Source organism: Spermophilus citellus (genome assembly GCF_964194105.1).
Source record: "Spermophilus citellus genome assembly, chromosome: 4".
In the NCBI taxonomy this organism is placed as follows: domain Eukaryota; kingdom Metazoa; phylum Chordata; class Mammalia; order Rodentia; family Sciuridae; genus Spermophilus; species Spermophilus citellus.
In genome coordinates, this window is record NC_138185.1 from 68450363 (window position 1) to 68468841 (window position 18479).

Genomic DNA, 18479 nt, shown 5'->3' on the forward strand with positions numbered 1-18479 from the left:
AATCACAATGATGCACACCAAGGCACATTATAATGAAAACGTCTAACATACAAAATAAGGAGAGAATTTTAAAAGCCACAAGATAAAGGAATCAGATTAACATATAGGGGGAAACCAATTAGAATATCTGCAGATTTTTCAACCCAGACCCTGAAAGCTAGAAGATCCTAGAACAATATATATCAAGCTCTGAAAGAAAATGGATGCCAACCGAGATTCTTATATCCAGGATAATTAAGCTTTAGATTTGATGACAAAAATGAAAACCTTCCATAGTAAACAAAAGTTAGAAGAATTTACCACTAGAAAGCCTGCACTACAGAACATCCTCGGCAAAATATTCCATGAGGAGGAAATGAAAAACAACAATGAAAATCAGCAAAGGGAGGTATTACACTAAAGGAAAAACTAATCAAAGGAGAAAGTAAGTCAAATTAAAATATGAAATATAAACAAAAGATGACAATACAAACCACGTCTCAATAACAACTCTGAATGTTTAATGACCTAAACTCACCAATCAAAAGACATAGACTAGCAAATTAAAAAAAAAAAAAAAAAAAAAGACCCAACAATATGCTGTCTTCAAGATACTCATAGGAAAAGACACCCACAGACTGAAGGTGAAAGGATGGGAAAAAACATACCACTCACATGGACTGTGGAAATAAGCAGGGGTTTAAATCCTCTTATCAAATAAAAGATCAAGCCAAAGTTAATCAAAAGGGATAAAGAAGGACATTTCATACTGCTTAAGGGAACCACACATCAACAATTATAAATACATATGCCCCAAACAATGGAACATCTATATTCATTAAACTCTTCTCAAGTTCAAGAGTCAAATAGACCACAACATAAAAATTCTGGGTAACTTGGGCTGGGGATGTGGCTCAAGCGGTAGCGCGCTCACCTGGCATGAGTGCGGCCCGGGTTCGATCCTCAGCACCATATACAAACAATGATGTTTTGTCCGCCGAAAAATAAAAAATAAATATTAAAATTCTCTCCCTCTCCCTCTCTCTTTAAAAAAAAAAAATTCTGGCAAATCAAATACAAAAACATATCAAAAAGATAGTGCACCATGATCAAGTGGGGTTCATCCCAGGGATGCAAGGTTGGTTCAACATAAGGAAATCAAGAAATGTAATTCATCACACCAATAGACTTAAAAAATCATATGACCATTTCAGTAGATGCAGAAAAAGCATTTGACAAAACATAGCACCCCTTCATGTTCAAAACACTAGAAAAACTAGGGATAACAGAAACATATCTCAACATTATAAAAGTTATCTATGGTAAGCCCAGGCCAACATCATTCTAAATGGAGAAAAATTGAAAGCATTCCCTCTAAAAACTGGAACAAGACAGCAATGCCCTCTTTCACCATTACTATTTAACACAGTTCTTGAAACTCTAGCCAAAGAAATTAGATGAAAGAAATTAAAGACATACGAATAGGAAAAGAAGAACTCAAATTATCACTATTTGCTGACGATATAATTCTATACCTAGAAGATCCAAAAAAATTGCACAAGAAAACTACTAGAACTAATAAATGAATTTGGCAAAGTAGCAAAATATAAAATTAACACCTATAAATCAAAGGCATTTCTGTACATCAGTAACAAATCCTCTGAAAGAGAAAAGAGGAAAATTTCGACATTTACAATAGCCACCCCCACCCCCTGCAAAAAAAAAAAAAAATGGGGGAATTAACTTAAAGAAAGAGGTGAAAGATCTCTACAATGAAAATTCAGAACATTAAAGAAAGAAATTAAAGAAGACCTTAGAAGAAAAAAACTATCACATATTTACTCATTTGCACAATCCTGAATTACAGGAAGTATTTCAGAATTGCTAAACTCTTATCACTATATAAACCAAAAAACCTACTAAGAATAGTTCAATTTCAATTGAATTTCATACACACACACACACACACACACACACACACACACACACTTTCAGTTGTAGTTGGACACAATACCTTTATTTTATTTATGCTAGGTGAGTGCTCTAAACTGAGCCACAACCCTAACCCAGATTTCTTCTTTACATTGTGGTTATATACTCAAATTATTATACTCAAAAGTTACTTGATTAGTCCTTTCAACCCATTTTCAGCATGATTATGTTAACTGCTTGAAATAGATTTATTAGTTTGTGTTTATACCCTTCTTGTGGATTTAATTTCTCTGTGTGTGGTACTGGGTTAACTTAATGTTTTGATACATAAAGCACTGATACACTCTCAAAATTCAAAACTACATAAACAGATTTTTTTCCCAGAGAAGCAGCCTCCCCATTTCTTTCCTTGTCTACCTCCTTAGGGCTATCAATTTCATTAATTTCTGGTTTAGCCTTCACATCTATCATTTCACCTTCTTTCTTACATAAAAGGCAGTATAATATATATATACATACTTTTCTTCTTATGTATTAGAAATCACTTTATATCAATTTATAAAGATTTTCCTCATTCTTCTTGCAGCTATACAGTACATTATTGTGTGGATGTTTATTCAACAAATTTTCTGTTTGGACATTTAAGCATTCCACAATATTTTACAATTACAGATGCTGCTGTGATGAATAACTTTGTGTACTCATACTTTCCTACTGTTTAAAATATATCTTTAGGAGCTGGGCAGGAGTGCACACCTGTAAACCCAGGGATTCCTGAGACTAAGGCAGGAGAGATCACAAGTTTGAGGTTAGTCTCAGCAACTTAGCAAGACCCTGTCTTAAAATAAAATTAAATCCAGGCGTGGTGGCCCATATCTGTAATACCAGGGAGGCAAAGGCATGAGGATTACGAATTCAAAGCCAGCCTCAGCAATTTAGGAGGCACTAAGCAACTCAGTTAGACTCTGTCTCTAATAAAATACAAAATAGAGCTAGCAATGTGGCTCAGGGGTCAAGTGCCCCTGAGTTCAATCCCTGGTACTCTAAAAAAATAAAAAGGGCTGGGTATGTGACTAAGTGTAGAGCACCACTGAGTTCAATCCCCAGTACTGCAAAAAAGTTAATTAATTAAAATATATATATATATATATATATATATAAAATTCCTGCAAGTGGAATTGCTAGGCCAAAGTGTATATGCGTATGTAACTTGTAAGATATTACCAAATTACACTCTTATTACTATACAAACAAACAAAAAAAAACTACAAAGAATAGTTCAAATTTAATTGTATTTCTTTGCTAAAACCAAAAAAGGTTTTATCAGTTTACATTTCCCATAGTCTCACATTGGTTCTTAAATTTTCTAATTACTACAAATCTTATAGGTAAGAAATGGAAATATTTTCATGAAAAGGGTTTTTGTAATTTATTTCAACATCTAAAAGTCTAATCTCTGTAATATTTTTCTCAGTGTTTTCCCTAGCTGCTGCATGTTTTCTTCTTCCTATATGAACTTTGGAATCAACTTATCTAGTACCAATATTTTATATTGATTAAAAAAATTTTTTTTGTAGTTGTAGATGGATACAATACCTTTATTTTATTTATCTTTATGTGGTGCTGAGGATCAAACTCAGGGCTTACACTTGGTAGGCAAGCACTCTACCACTAAGCTACAACCCCAGCCCTATACTGGTATTTTTACTGAGATTCTAGAAATGTTACTTTTATGATGTTGTGTTGTCCTATCTTGGAAGTGTGGATGTCTTTTTATTTAATTAAGGCAATTTTTGTGTTACTTAGAAGTATTTTAAACATTTCTTCATTTAGGTTCTACATGATTTTAAATTCCTAAATATTTTATTTCTTTTAATTGTCACTGTAATGGGATTTCCCCCTTCATTATATATTGTTTATCTGTATATATTAAGACTATTGCCTTCTGAATGTTAATTGCCTATTGTTAGCTTATGACATTCTTTCTTTCGTCGCTTTTCTTATTGATCATGTGTAGTATTCCAGATATATTACTATATCATCTGCAAACAGGAACAATATTACTTTTTATTCTCTAAATCTTATGCCTCTGATTGATTTCTCTTATCTAATTACATTGGCTAAGCCTCCAGTGCAATGTCAAATGATTGAAATTGATATGTTTTCCTTTTCCTTGATCTTAATAAAAATGCCTCCAGTAATTATATACCATGTCTTGTGAGACTTGTCAACATGGCAAATAGTATTAATAATTCTAATAATGAACCATCTTTTCATTCCTGGTATAAATCTTACTTGGTCATGAGCTAATATTTTTATAATGTTATACAGGATTTTATCTGGCAATATTTTAGAACTTTTTCATAGATATTTATAAGTACGATGTATCTTTAGTTTTCTTTTTGTGTATGTGCTATCTTTATCTAATTTGTATATAATTTTATACTTGGTTCACAAAAACTGATGGAAGAATAATTATGCTAAAAAGAAATGTGATTTATGTTTAAAAGAAATCAAATTTTAAAAAATCTTCTATGATTTCATTTATCAAAAACTGTAGTGACAGAAACCAGATTAATGACCAGGGGAAAGAGGAGAATTACAAAGAGATATGAGGAATCTTATGGGAGTGATGAATGTGTTCATTAACTTGATTATAGTGGTGATGATAATGCATGTGTGTAAAATGGATCAAAATGTACGCATTAAAAATGTATATACTTGGGGCTGGGGATGTGGCTTAAGCGGTAGCGCGCTTGCCTGGCATGCGTGCGGCCCAGGTTGGATCCTCAGCACCACATACAAACAAAGATGTTGTGTCCACCGAAAACTAAAAAAAAAATAAATGTCAAAAAATTCTCTCTCTCTCTCTCTCTCCTCTCTCACTCTCTCTTTTAAAAAAAAAAGTATATACTTTACTATACATTTATATCAAGTTAGCTGCTTAAAACAATAAACAAATCAGGCATAGTGATGCCTGCCTGTAACCCTAGCTACTCAGGAGGCTGAGGCAGAAGAATCACAAGTTCGAGACCAGTCTCTGCCACTGAGGCCCTCTTTCAAAACAAAAATAAAACTTAAAAAAGCTGGGGGGTGGGGCATGTTATATAGGTCAGTAGTAAAGTGATCCTGGGTTTGATCCCCAGTATAAAAAATTAATTTTCAAATTAATGAGCAGAAACTAATGAAGTTAGAAAATGAAAAAATACACCTAATGAAAATAGAAAAAAAAAGGAACTTATAGAAAGAAGAGTAAAATATAATAAACATATAACAGAGGAGATTAATAAACCAAGTTTGTTCTGTGAAGACTTATCAAAACCAACAGAAAAGACACTAGTATGGTTTGGATAAGTATCGCCTAATTGTCCCTGTGGTTTAGCCTTACTCCCTAGTTTGATTCTATTGGGAGGTGTTACAGCATTTAAGAGGTGGGACCTAGTGGAAGGTCTTAAGGTCACAGGGGACATGGCCTTAAAGGGGACCATGGGAACCTAATTGCTTTCATGTTTTTGCTTCCTGGCTATGAGCGAGCACTTTTGTTTTGCCACATTCCCACCATGATGTACCACCACAGGCCCAAAGAAACAGGACCAATCAATCATAGATGTACCCTCTAAGATTAACAGCCACCATAAACCTATTTTCTTCATAAGTTAATTATCTCAATTACTTTGTTATAGTGGCAGAAAGCTAACAAGGACATACACAAATAATTTAAGGACTGAAAAGAATCTTTGCATACAGCATAGATATGAACACATAATAATTGGTTGTTATGAACAACTGTGGCAATAAATTTTAAGTTTATATGAAATGGGTAAATTTTTAAAAGATTAACTTGTCAAAACAAACAAAAAGAAACAGAAACTTAAGAAGTCATATCTACAGTAAAAAAAAATTCTACCCATAAGGATAACATCAAGACCATATATATTAATTTTTATGAACATTTATGGCAATAAAAGATTCCAATTTTACATAAACTACTCCAAAGTATAGAAGAAGGAACTTCCCACCTCAATCTACAAAGCTAGCACGATCTTGAAACTGAATCCTTCAAGGGCAGTTCAACTGTGAAAAATTCCAGGCTAATTCTTATTCACCAAAATAGATGTAAAAATTTCAAACACTAAATTAGCAAACCAAATCCAGTATACATAAAATAAGCCATGACCAAGTTCTGTTATCTCAGTAATGCAAGGTTGGTTCAGCATTAGAAAAAAATCAACTAATAAAACTCATCACAATACAAAATGAAAGCAGAAAGTCATATAAATATCACTTCCAAGATCTACAAAATAAACAGAATAATTAAACATCCATTCATAATGAAATCCATTCATGACGAAAACACTTATTGAACAAGAAATAGAAGGGAACTCCCCTAACCTGACAGAGGGATATATATTTTAAAATATAATAATCTGCAATAAGGTGAACTTTGGAAAGCTTTTCCTTTTAGATCAAGAATAATACAAGGGCTGAGTATGTGGCTCAAGCGGTGGCACGCTCGCCTGGCATGCGTGCGGCCCGGGTTCAATCCTCAGCACCATGTACAAACAAAGATGTTGTGTCTGCCGAAAAAACTAAAAAATAAATATTAAAAAATTCTCTCTCTCTCTCTCTTTAAAAAAAAAAAAAGAAGAAGAAGAAGAATACAAGAGCCCCACACTGAAGTCTCTGTGAGGCTGGTTGGGCCTGACACTAGGCATGCAGTGTACTATCTGTCCACTTCTAGGGCAAACCCAGGTAATGTGGAGCCACTGTGGTCCTGAATTTGGGGAATCCCTAATTGACAAAGAACATTAGCACAAGCCTGTGACTGAGCTCACTGAGCAGGAGAAATATGACCAGGAGCTCAAGAAAACTCAGCTCATCAACACTGCCCCATGACAAAAACAAACTGTGTTTGAAGATGTAGTGATCAGTAAATTCACCAATATGATGATAAAAAGAGGAAACAAAGTACTGGCCAGATCCCTCATGAACCAGACTCTGGAATCTGTAAAAAGCAAGCAGTTTGAGAAGTACAATGCCACTTCTGGAGAGGAACAAGCAAACATCAAACACGACCCCTAAACCATCTTCCATCAAGCACTAAAAAACAATGAGTCTGTGACTGTGCTGGTACCATCCTTAAGGGTTGCCATTCTACCAGGTCCCCTTGCCCCTAGCCAACTAGTGTTGTTGCTTCCTAGCCATGTAATGGATGATCACTGAATGATGGAGAGAATAAGCGCTGATGCTGAAGAAGCTGTCACACAGGCTTCTGCAGGCCTTTCACAAGGGCCCTGTGATCAAGAAGCACAACTCGTACAAGAGGGCCAAGGCCAACTGAGCCCTGGCTCACTACCATTGTTGGTAGAGGGAGAGGAAAGGTTCCCAGAGGAGCCCAAGGCCCTCTGCCACACACACACAAACAAAAAACCTCATAAACCACTGCACTGTTGAAAATTACCTGGGGATTAAAAGTACTTCATTTTTTAGAAGAATAGAACTGCATGTTTATTGCCTATAAAACCTTCTTTGGGTCTAGAACTGGCTCTCCCTGTGTATATCTCTTTGTAAAGAGGTAAGATTTCTTCCAAGAAACTCAGGGCCCAGTCTTGTCCCATCTCAGAATGGGCCTTTGGATGCTATGAAAAAGAAGCAATTTTAGTGTTAGAGAAGATTTATTAGAAAATCTTCACCCTGAACTTGTATAACATATTATACAGTAACTACCATTCATTAAAACTGACTAGAGGAAAGTTAAAAAAAAAATTCAATACAAGAATCAAGAATGCCCATTATCACCACTTTTATGCACTGGGAATCCAAGCCAGAGCAGTAAATAAGAAAAACAAATAAAAGGTACAATAACTTTTGGGCATGGTGACACATAGCTATAATCCCAGCCACGTGGGAGGCTAAGACAGGAGGATCACAAGTTTGAGACCAGCCTTGGCAATTTAGTGAGAACTTGTCTCAAAATAAAAAATGAAAAGGGCTGGGGATGTAGCTCAGTGGTAAACTGCCCCTGTGTCAATCCCCAGTGCCAAAAAGGGGGGAGGGGGAGTACAATAATTGAAAAGAAGCAAAACCATTAGGAGTCACAAATGATATGACTGTACATAGAGAGATCTAGAAGAATCTTCAGTTTTTTTTTTAAAGAGAGAGAAAGAGAGAGAGAGAGAGAGAGAGAGAATTTTAATATTTATTTTTTAGTTTTTGGCAGACACAACATCTTTGTTTGTATGTGGTGCTGAGGATCGAACCCGGGCGCACACATGCCAGGCGAGCAGGCTACCGCTTGAGCCACATCCCCAGCCCAGAACCTTCAGTTTAATTATTAAAATTCTTTTGTGTTTGTGTGTGTGTACCAGGGATTGAATCCAGGGGTACTTAACCTCTGAGCCACATCCCCAGCCCTTTTTATATTTTATTTGGAGACAGGGTCTCACTAAGTAACTTAGGGACTCACTAAATTGCTAAGCCTGGTTTTGAACTCTCAATCCTCTTGCCTCAGCCTCCTGAGCCACCAGGATTACAGGCATGAGCCATTGTGCCTGGCTAATTATTAAAATTCTTAAGTGAGTATAAATGGCTGAATAATGCCCTGGAGCCTATGATCCAAAGTCTACATAATAAAACTTAAAAGCTGTGAATAAGTTTGGTTATGTGATAAAAGCGAATTATTATCACAGATGGAATTAAGGCTGCTAAACAGCTGATCTTAAAATAGGAAGACTAGATAACACATTTTTTTCATTTTTTAAATTATACTTTTTTATCACTTCATTTATACTCATAGTAATTAATTTTCTTCTTCCAAATTTTGGTTAGCATTTTCTTGAACCCATCGGTTTCTTCATTAGAGTTTTGAAAAATTCTTACCCAGTCCAAAGTTATTGGAAATCTGTATTTGTCACAATACTTTTCAGTTTCTGTGAACCTCCTTTATGACACTGCACTTTTAGATATAGCTTTTGGCGCCAGGCGCAACAGCACACACCTATAATCCCAACAGTTCAGAAGGCTGAAACAGGAGGATCACGAGTTCAAAGCCAGCCTCAGCAAAAGCGAGGCACTTAGCAACTCAGTGTGAGACCTGTCTCTAAATAAAATATAAAATAGGGCTGGGGATGTAGCTCACTGGTCAAGTGCCCCTGAGATCCCTGATACCCACCCCCCTCAAAAAAAAGATAGTTATTTACAAAACCTTCCAGAAAGGCATCAGAATAAAGCAATTTAGCTGTGGCAAGACTAAAACAGCCATGATTAAAGATCCAATGACCATTCACAAAGGATAAAAAAATCGTTATTTCTGCAGCATACAATAATTTAATATTACAATTATGACACAGCATAGAGTAAGATAGCCAGGGGTGGTAACATATCTGTAAACCCAGCTACACAGGTATCTGAGACAAAAGGATCATCCCAAGTTCCAGGTCAGCCTGGGCAATTTAGGGGGACCCTGTCCCAAAATAAAATAAAAAGGGCTAAGAATGTAGCTCAGAGATAGCATGCCTCCTGGGTTCAATCCCCAGTATTGAAAAGAAAACCAAAAACATGTATCAAGACAAATGAAAATTTTAGGACTCTCGTACAATTTTGAAATACATATTAACAATGCATTCATATGGGACTGGGGTTGTAGCTCAATGATAGAGCACTTGCCTAGCACATGTGAGGCACTGGCTTCAATCCTCAGCACCACATAATGGTTAAAAATAATAATAATAATACATTCATACATGCCAGGTGTAGACGCACATGACTATAATCCCAGCAACTCAGGGGGCTAAAGTAGAGGGATCCCAAGTTCAAGGCCAGTCTCAGCAACTTAGAGAGACCTGTCTCAAAATAAAAAATCAAAAGGGGTGGTACACATCTATAATTCCAGCAACTCAGGAAGCTGAGGCAGGAGGATCACAAGTTTGGCTAGCTTCAGCAATTTATCAAGAACCTAGATCAGGGGCTAGGGATGTAGCTCTAGCGGTAGCGCTTGCCTGGCATGCGCGTGGCGCTGGGTTCATCCTAAGCACCACATACAAATAAAATAAAGATGTTGTGTCCGCAGAAAACTAAACAATAAATATTTTAAAAATTCATATTCTCTCTCTCTCTTAAAAAAAAAAAAAAGAACCTAGATCAAAATAAAAAATAAAAAAGACTAGGGATATGGTTTGGTGATTAAGTGCCTCTGGGTTCAATCCCCAATACAAAGAAACCCAATGTACTCATAGGAATGTAAGTGTAATACATGCCTTTGGTACTTCCAGGGCCCCTCTGGAAATCCCAAAGTTAGCTCTCGAATGAAAAGACTTAATTTTAGAATTTGATTTTGGGGGCTGGGGTTGTGGCTCAAGCGGTAGGTAGCCCGCTCGCCTGGCACGCACAGGGCACTGGGTTCAATCTGCAGCACCACATATAAAATAAAAATAAAAAATAAAGATGATGTGTCCACCGAAAACTAAAAAATAAATATTAAAAAATTCTCTCTCTCTCTCTCTTTAAAAAAAAAAAGAATTTGATTTTGGGAAGTTTGTCAGGCATAGCAAAGGTATTTAAATATTTACTTAAATAGGATCAAAATGAAATAAAACCAAGGCAAGAAAGAAAAACAGGAAAACTATACTGAATTATGCAGTTGGTCCCCATGTAATCATAAGTACCCTTTTAAGTGGGAAAGAGAATCATGTGACAGAATCAGAGATGGCAACTTGAGAAGGATTCAGCCCAGTGTTAACTGGCTCTAATAACAGGGGGAACAAGACAAGCTAAGGGATGTGATTAGCCTCCAGAAACTGAAAAGGGAAAGAAAGTGCATTCTCCCCTAGAGCCCTCAAAAACAAATGCAGCCTGCCAACACCTCAATTTTAGCCAGTAAGACACAGTCAGTTTCTAAACTACAGAAGAGTAAGATAAATCTGTGTCTTTTTAAGCCACTAACTTTGTGGTAATTTGATACAGCAGCTATTTATGAAAACTGCTAGATATGAGATCAATATACAAACATTAATTCTATTTTTATATATCAGTAATAAACAGCTAGAAAACTTCAGAAACCTTATTTATAATAAAATCAAAATTTAAATATTCCCCAAAATACACAAAAACTATGGCCATTATATCTATTCAGAAAACAGTATATCATTATTTGTATTAAGAAACAAATAAACAAATGAACTATATTCATGATTGGAAAACAATACTGTGAAGATGTTAATTCTAACCAGTGAGCGTGGCATATGCCTGTAATTCTAGTGACTTGGGAGATTAAAGTAAAAAGTTAGCAATTTTTGCCAGGCATGGCAGCCCATGCCTGTAATCTTAGCAGCTCAGAAGGCTGAGGCAGGAGGATCATGAGTTCAAAGACAACCTCAGCAAAAGTAAGAAAAGTACTAAGAAACTCAGTGAAACTCTGTCTTTAAATAAAATACAAAATAGGACTGGGGATGCGGGTCAGTGGTCGAGTACCCCTGAGTTCAATCCCTGGTACCCCTCCCCACAAAAAAAAAAAAAAAAAGGATAGCAATTTTGAAGCCAGCCTGGGCAACTTACCAAGACCTTGTCTCAAAATAAAAACAGAAAAAGTGGTGGGGAAGTGGTGCAATGGTAGAGCACCCCTGGATTCAATTCCCAATACCAGGGTAAAAAAAAAAAAAAAAGATGCAGTTCTCCCAAGTTGATGTATGACTTGATGCAATTCCAATCAAAATGCTAACGTTTTTTCCTACATGAACTTAATTGCTAAGTTCAGATTTATATGGAGATGCAAAATTTAAAAAAACAACCAAAAAGCAAGATTATATATAAAATCTAATGAAAAAACCATTTTAAAAACATTGAGGTATGCCAGGGTCATGGCTCAGTGGTAGAGGGCTTGCCTAGCATGAATGAGGCACTGGGTTCGATCCTTAGCACCACATAAATAAAAAAAAATAAAAATACTGTGTCCACCTAAAACTAAAAAAAAAAAAAAAAAAAAAAACAACAACAACAACATTTGAGCATTGAGGTATTGCTGGGCGTGGAACTCAGGAGGCTGAGGCAGGAGGATTGCAAGTTCAAAGCCAGCCTCAGCAATTTAGTGTTTCCCTAAAGAACTTTGTGAAACTCTGCAATCCTCCTGCCTCAGTTTCCAAGCAGTTGGGACTACAAACATGCATCATCATACTCTTGTTGTCAACAGTTTACATTTAAAACACACTTCCTCTAGGGAGGGGCGTGTAGGGAGGTGCTAGAGATTGATTTAATCACTAATGGCCAATTACATAATCAATTATGCCTAGGCAACAAAGCCTGCATAAAAACCCAAAAGGATGAGACTCTGAGAGCTTCTGGGTTGGTGAAGATGTACACCTGGAGAGGGCATAAAAGCTTCATGTCCCTTTCCCACATTCCTTACCTCTTCCATCTGGCTGTCTTTGTTGTATTCTTTTCTAATAAGCTGTAATCTAGTAAGCAAACTGTTCTCCCTGGAGTTCTGTGACCTGTTTTAGCAAATTATGGAAACCCAAATGGGGTTCTGATTTATAGTCAATCTGGACAGAAGTTGTGGATAATGTGGGGATCCACCACTCATGATTGAAGTCTGAAACAGAAGCAAAGATTGCAGGAGGTACAGTTTGGTGGGAATGAGCTCTTAACATGGGGGCAGGGGGTGTCTACAGTGACAGAACTGAGTCAAATGGTAGATGGTCAGTGGTTACCGGATAGAGACATGAAGAATTATTGTTGTGGGGGAAAAGTTCATTGCTATTCATAACATAATCATTATGTCAGAAATGAACTTTTATGTGGTTATAGAGGAGAGAGGATATGGGATTTCTCTTTCACCCAGAACTACATCCCTAGCTCTTTCTAAAAACTTTACTTTGAACCAGCATATCTATCAAGGCTGGCCTTGAACGAATGACACTTGTGCCTCAGCCTCTGAAATCACTGGGATTACAGGTATGCCCAGACCCAGGATATGGGATTTCCCTTGCAGTAGTATACACATACAATAGAATTTTTTTTTCAATAAATAATGTGACTTCTTTTTTAAAATTATTATTTTATTTATTTATATGTCAGTCTGAGAATTGAACCCAGTGCTTCACATATGCTAGTCAAGTACCCTGCCACTGAGCTACAACCCAAGCCCTGGAGTGTTTTTTGTTTGTAGTACTGGAAATTGAACCGAGGGCCTCTCGTATACTAGGCAAACACTACACCACTTAGCTACAGCACCAGCTCTTTTAAATTTTGAGACAGGATCTCATAAGTTGCCCAGGCTGGCCTTGAACTTGTGATCCTCTTGCCTCAGCCTCCCAAAGTAGCTGGGAGGACAAGTGTGTACCACTATACCTGGCTACAATGGACTATTACACAGCCTTATAAAAAGATGGAAATCCTGCAGTATGAAACAACACAGATGAACCTTGAGGTCATATTGCTATTTGAAATAAGCTAATCACAGGTCAAATCCTACATGATTCTGTTTGTATAAGATATCTAAAATAGTCAAAACCAGAGAGGTGAAGAATGGTGGTTGCCAGGTGTGCTATATAGGAGGATGAGGGAATAAGAAGTTGCTAATCACAGAGTATAAAGTTTTAGTAAAAGAAGATGAGTACTGGGCTGGGGATGTGGCTCAAGCGGTAGCGTGCTCGCCTGGCATGCATGCGGCCCAGGTTCGATCCTCAGCACCACATACAAACAAAGATGTTGTGTCCACCGAAAACTAAAAAATAAATATTAAAAAAAAAGATGAGTATTTCTACAATGAATAGTACAACATTGTGCCTGTATTGTATTGTTCATTTTTAAAAAAGCTAATTATTCATGGTAGATTTGATGTTACCACAATAAAATTAAAACAAGTAGACTTCAAAAAAACTTGCCAGTAGCTGGATTATTTTAGATACCTCATATAAGTAGAATCATGTAGTATTTGTCCTGTGACTGGTATATTTCAAATAGTAATAAGACTTGAAGGTTCATCTGTGATCTTTCATATTGCAGGATTTCCATCTTTTTTAAGGCTTAGTAATATTCCATTGTAGCCAGGTATAGCAGTACACACAAGTACTCCCAGCTATTCAGGAGGCTGATGTAGGAATGGAAATGTAATGAAATATTTAACAGCAATAAAAATAAATTAAGACATATTAAAATCATAGAAAATATTTAAAATGAAAAAACTTTTATCTATTCTAGGAATACATACTTCTGAGGTATTGATCATGTTCTATTTCTTTCTTTCTTAAATATTTTTTTAGTTGTAGATGGACACAATACCTTTTATTTTTACATGGTGCTGAGGATGGAACCCAGTGCCTCCCACGTGAGAGGCGAGCACTCACTGAGCTACAACCCAGCCCATGTTTTATTTCTTGATCTCAATGATGGTTACATGTAATTATAATTTTAAAATTAGCATTTATATTTACTATTTGTACAACATATTTTTTTTAGAGAAGGGTTTCTGAAAAACCTGTTAAACAAATTCTAAAAGAGTTATGACTTCTAGGGGCTGGGGATGTGGCTCAAGCGGTGGTGCACTCGCCTGGCATGTGTGTGGCCCGGGTTCGATCCTCAGCACCACATACAAAGATGTTGTGTCTGCCGAAAGCTAAAAAATAAATATTGAAAAATTCTCTCTCTCTCTCTAAAAAAAAAAAAGAGTTATGATTTCTAACTGTATCTTGTTGCTCATAATAAAATTTTTAAAAAGAGAAATTACAGGGCTGGGGATATGGCTCAAGCGGTAGCGCGCTTGCCTGCCATGCGTGCGGCCTGGGTTTGATCCTCAGCACCACATACCAACAAAGATGTTGTGTCCACTGAAAACTAAAAAATAAATATTAAAAATTCTCTCTCTCTCCCCCTCTCTCTTTAAAAAAAAAAAAAAGAAAGAAATTACATACAAATAACAAATAAAGGATTAATATTAAAAAATATGTGGGGATGTGGCTCAAGTGGTAACACGCTCGCCTGGCATGCGTGCGGCCCGGGTTCGAGCCTCAGCACCACATACAAACAAAGATGTTGTGTCCGCCGAAAACTAAAAAATAAATATTAAAAAAAATATATATATGTGGGCTAGGGATGTGGCTCAGTGGTAGAGCAACTTGCTTCACATATGTGAATCCTTGAGTTCAATCCTCATCACAAAAAATAAAAATAAAAAAATGTTAAGATCATCCAAGTATCTATGAACAAATGATCAAAATAAATAAGTAAATAAACACACAGTTCACCAGAATTATATAGACACTAAATAAACTGATGGAAAATGTCTGCCTTTTTTTAATAGCATGAGGCACCATTTCACACCAAGAATTTTGTGATAATTTACAAGATAAATGACAACCAGAAAGACTGAATAGTTACATAGAATAATTTAATACTGAAAAAAGGAAAATAACAAATTATGAGTACACTATGAGTATAGCTACCTAAGAAAATATGTACAGCTTATTTTATAGCTAAAATATAGAAAGGATTCATGAAAAATTAAAACAGGTAAAGTGACTGAACGATTGGATTATACCAGAAAGGTTTTTCTGAAATGATACCGAGAATGTTTCAGTAACATAGAATTTTTAAACAAAGTAAACTCAAATATTTCCTTGCCATTCTAGAGAACAACATAAATACGTCATGATTCCAAGAACTTCACTTTTATTTTTCATTCAGCTAATATTTACCCAGTAACTTCTTGGTGCCAGGCAGCCCAGTAGGCATTGAAGTAGAGAAGAGCAAGACATAATTACTGCTTTTAAACTAGTGGAAACAGACATGGCAACAAGTAATTACAATGTAATGGGATAAGTCTGACAATAAAGTCTTTAAAAGCATTATGGTTTCTCAGAGGAAGGAAAAACAGAAAAATCATAGGGAAGCTTTTCAAAGAACACTGAATAGGATCTTAAAACAAGAGTGGAACCTTCCAGACAGGACTGAGTTTGTAAAGAGTAGTCTATGCACTATGTGTACTTAAAACGAAGATGGCAGAGTATGTGGTTAGAGAAACAGACTGCTCAAAGGTCTAATCTATGCTAAGGAGTTGAGATTTTATCCTACAGGTTATTGAGATCCACCAGAGGCTTTGAACACTAAGTTCCCACAATTATTTTTCAATTATCTTGGACCTTTTTATTCTATCCCTTCTTCCCTTGAAAAAAATAAATATACAGGGGCTGGGGTTGTAGCTCAGTGGTAGAGCTTTTACCTCATATGTGTGAGGCATTGGGTTCAATCCTCAGAATCAAATAAAAATAAATAAATAAAATAAAGGTACTGTGTCCATCTACAACTAAAAAAATAAAATAAAAAACTTAAAAAAGATACATATACAAAAGTATGAAAAACAGAGTGATATTCATGTATCTTCCAACCAAACTTAAATTCCGGGCTGGGGTTGGGATTCAGTGGTAGAGTGCTTGCCTAGCAGGCATGAGGCACTGGGTCTGATCCGCAGCACTAGTGAAGGTATTGTGTCCACCTACAGTTAAAATAAATAAATATATATATATATATATATATATATATATATATATATGAAATTAAATTCTGTCCTATTCCTTTTTTTAAGTTGTAGATGGACACAATACCCTTATTTATTTATTTATTTATTTATATGTGGAACTGAAGATTGAACCTCATACTTTACACATGCTTGGCAAGTGCTCTTACCACTGAGCCACAACCCCAGCCCCACTATTCCTCTTTTAAAGGCAAAAAACATTTCAGATTTTATGAAATCCCACTCCTTCCCATCCTTACCTCCCATAGTTAATACTGATTATTCTTAAGTAGAAGTACATATTTCCCCTGCATATTGTTCTTTTACTACACATCTAATATGATGGTCTTTGTCTAATTTTCAACTCTTGATTCCTCATCAGTAAAATGAAGGCAATAATTACCTTTCTGGGTTACTGGTAGGATTACAAATTATATGGATAAGGTGCCTGTTTTGGTGATCAGCCTTGAAAGTGACTTAGAGCATGGTGGTACATACTTGTAATCCCAGCTATTCAGGAGGCTGAGGCAGAGGATAGCAAATTCCAGGTCAGGCTCTGCAACTTTTCAGACCCTCTCAAAATAAAATAAAAAGGGCTGGGGTGTGGCTCAGTGGCAGAGGGTTCAATTCTCAGTACCACCATCACCCCTCAAAAAGACTCAAGACCCAGAAATCTCGTTTCCTCCAAGTAAACTATAAGCAACTTTCTGACAGTATACCAGCCCATCTAACAAAATGTTGATTCAACTGAATCTATTCTCCAAAGTTCTACCTGCACCCTTTGTTTTCTGATCTCTCACCCAGTCTCTCATTCCTGCCCCTTAGACTGTGGTACCTGAGTGCCTATTTATCTAAATTGGTGGCATCAGGCGCTTCCAGGTGCCTACTTCATCTCATACCAACATTTAACCTTCTGATTTAAAGGCAGAGGGGTGTGGGAAAAAAAGCCTGACGATGTGAGTTTGATGCTTTGGGGTCAGGCAGCTTTTAGTTCAGATCTCTATCATTTATGAGATCATCTCTTTGTGGTTCAAATTCTTCATGCCTAAAATGAAGACAAATTTCCCTACTTCTGGGTAATAACAGAACCCTTACCGTGTTCCAGGAACTCTTGGAAGCATTTACTGCATGTATTAAATCATTTAATCCTAATAAAACTTCAGGAAGATCATTTTTTTCCCGTGACTGACGGAAACTAAGTAACATGTGAATAGAGCTAGTGCGTCAAGAGCCAGGATTCAAACCCTGGCAATCTGATGCAGTCTGTTCTTAACCACAACGCTTTGCTGGAGTGCAGTAAAGCTACAATTGCACGATAATGGGGGCGAGGCACATGGCACACAATAGACACTCAAACAGAGCAAGGCATTTGAATTTCCCCTCGGGAGGGAAATGGGGGCAGTGCCAGACTCGGGGTCAAGATCACGCCGCGGTTACTCTACGCAATTACTGTGTTAGCCACGGGAGTACGTGATCAACAGGATGCGTGGTAGGCCCGGCTCTGCCACCGACGCCGGGAGGGACCCGGCAAGGTTGGCCTCTTCCCCGGACCTCTGTTTCGGTAGGCCTCGGGGAGCCTAAGAGAACCGGTAAACAACAGGGGAACCAGCGAGGCCTCTAGCTCTGAGCCGGGCCGCCGGGAAAGGAACTAGGCCCATGAGAGTCCACACGTAATTTCACAAGCGGCTCAAGGCACTCACTACTCACGCACGATACTGCTGGGCCGAACCAGAATCCAAACTCCGCGCGCCGCCACCACGGCCTCCGCGCCGGGCGCCAGCCCACTGCGCGCCACAAGTCGGAGGGTTCTGATTGGTTACGTCCTGAGGCAGTTGACCAATAACATTGCCATTGGCAGTTATTCCCGCCCCCTGGGGGATGACTGTAGGAAGCCCAATCAGAGTCCAAAAAGGAAGGTCAAGTGACAGTAAATCCCGGGCCTCTAGGGCTGGTTGTGGAGTCTATGTTTTTTTGTGTATTGCTTAGTATTGATGAAGGGTTTGTGTGGAACAAGCTTCTGGGATCCGGACTGTGACAGGATTGAAAATCTCAACATTGGCTG

The 18479-nt window shown here is 37.1% G+C and overlaps 1 protein-coding gene and 1 pseudogene across 2 annotated transcripts in view; one reads left to right on the top strand and one right to left on the bottom strand.

Moving 5' to 3' along the window:
* BLM (BLM RecQ like helicase) overlaps positions 1–18206 on the bottom strand; it is a 103896-nt gene extending 85690 nt beyond the window's left edge. Inside the window, exon 1 of the mRNA XM_081292420.1 lies at positions 18118–18206. The gene's annotated coding sequence lies outside the window, so the exon portion shown is untranslated. The remainder of the gene's footprint in view (positions 1–18117) is intronic.
* Positions 6625–7252, top strand: LOC308648156 (small ribosomal subunit protein uS7m-like; annotated as a pseudogene). Its single transcript has 2 exons — positions 6625–6663; positions 6724–7252. The product of its transcript is annotated as a small ribosomal subunit protein uS7m-like (transcript).
* Positions 18207–18479: the final 273 nt, after the last annotated feature.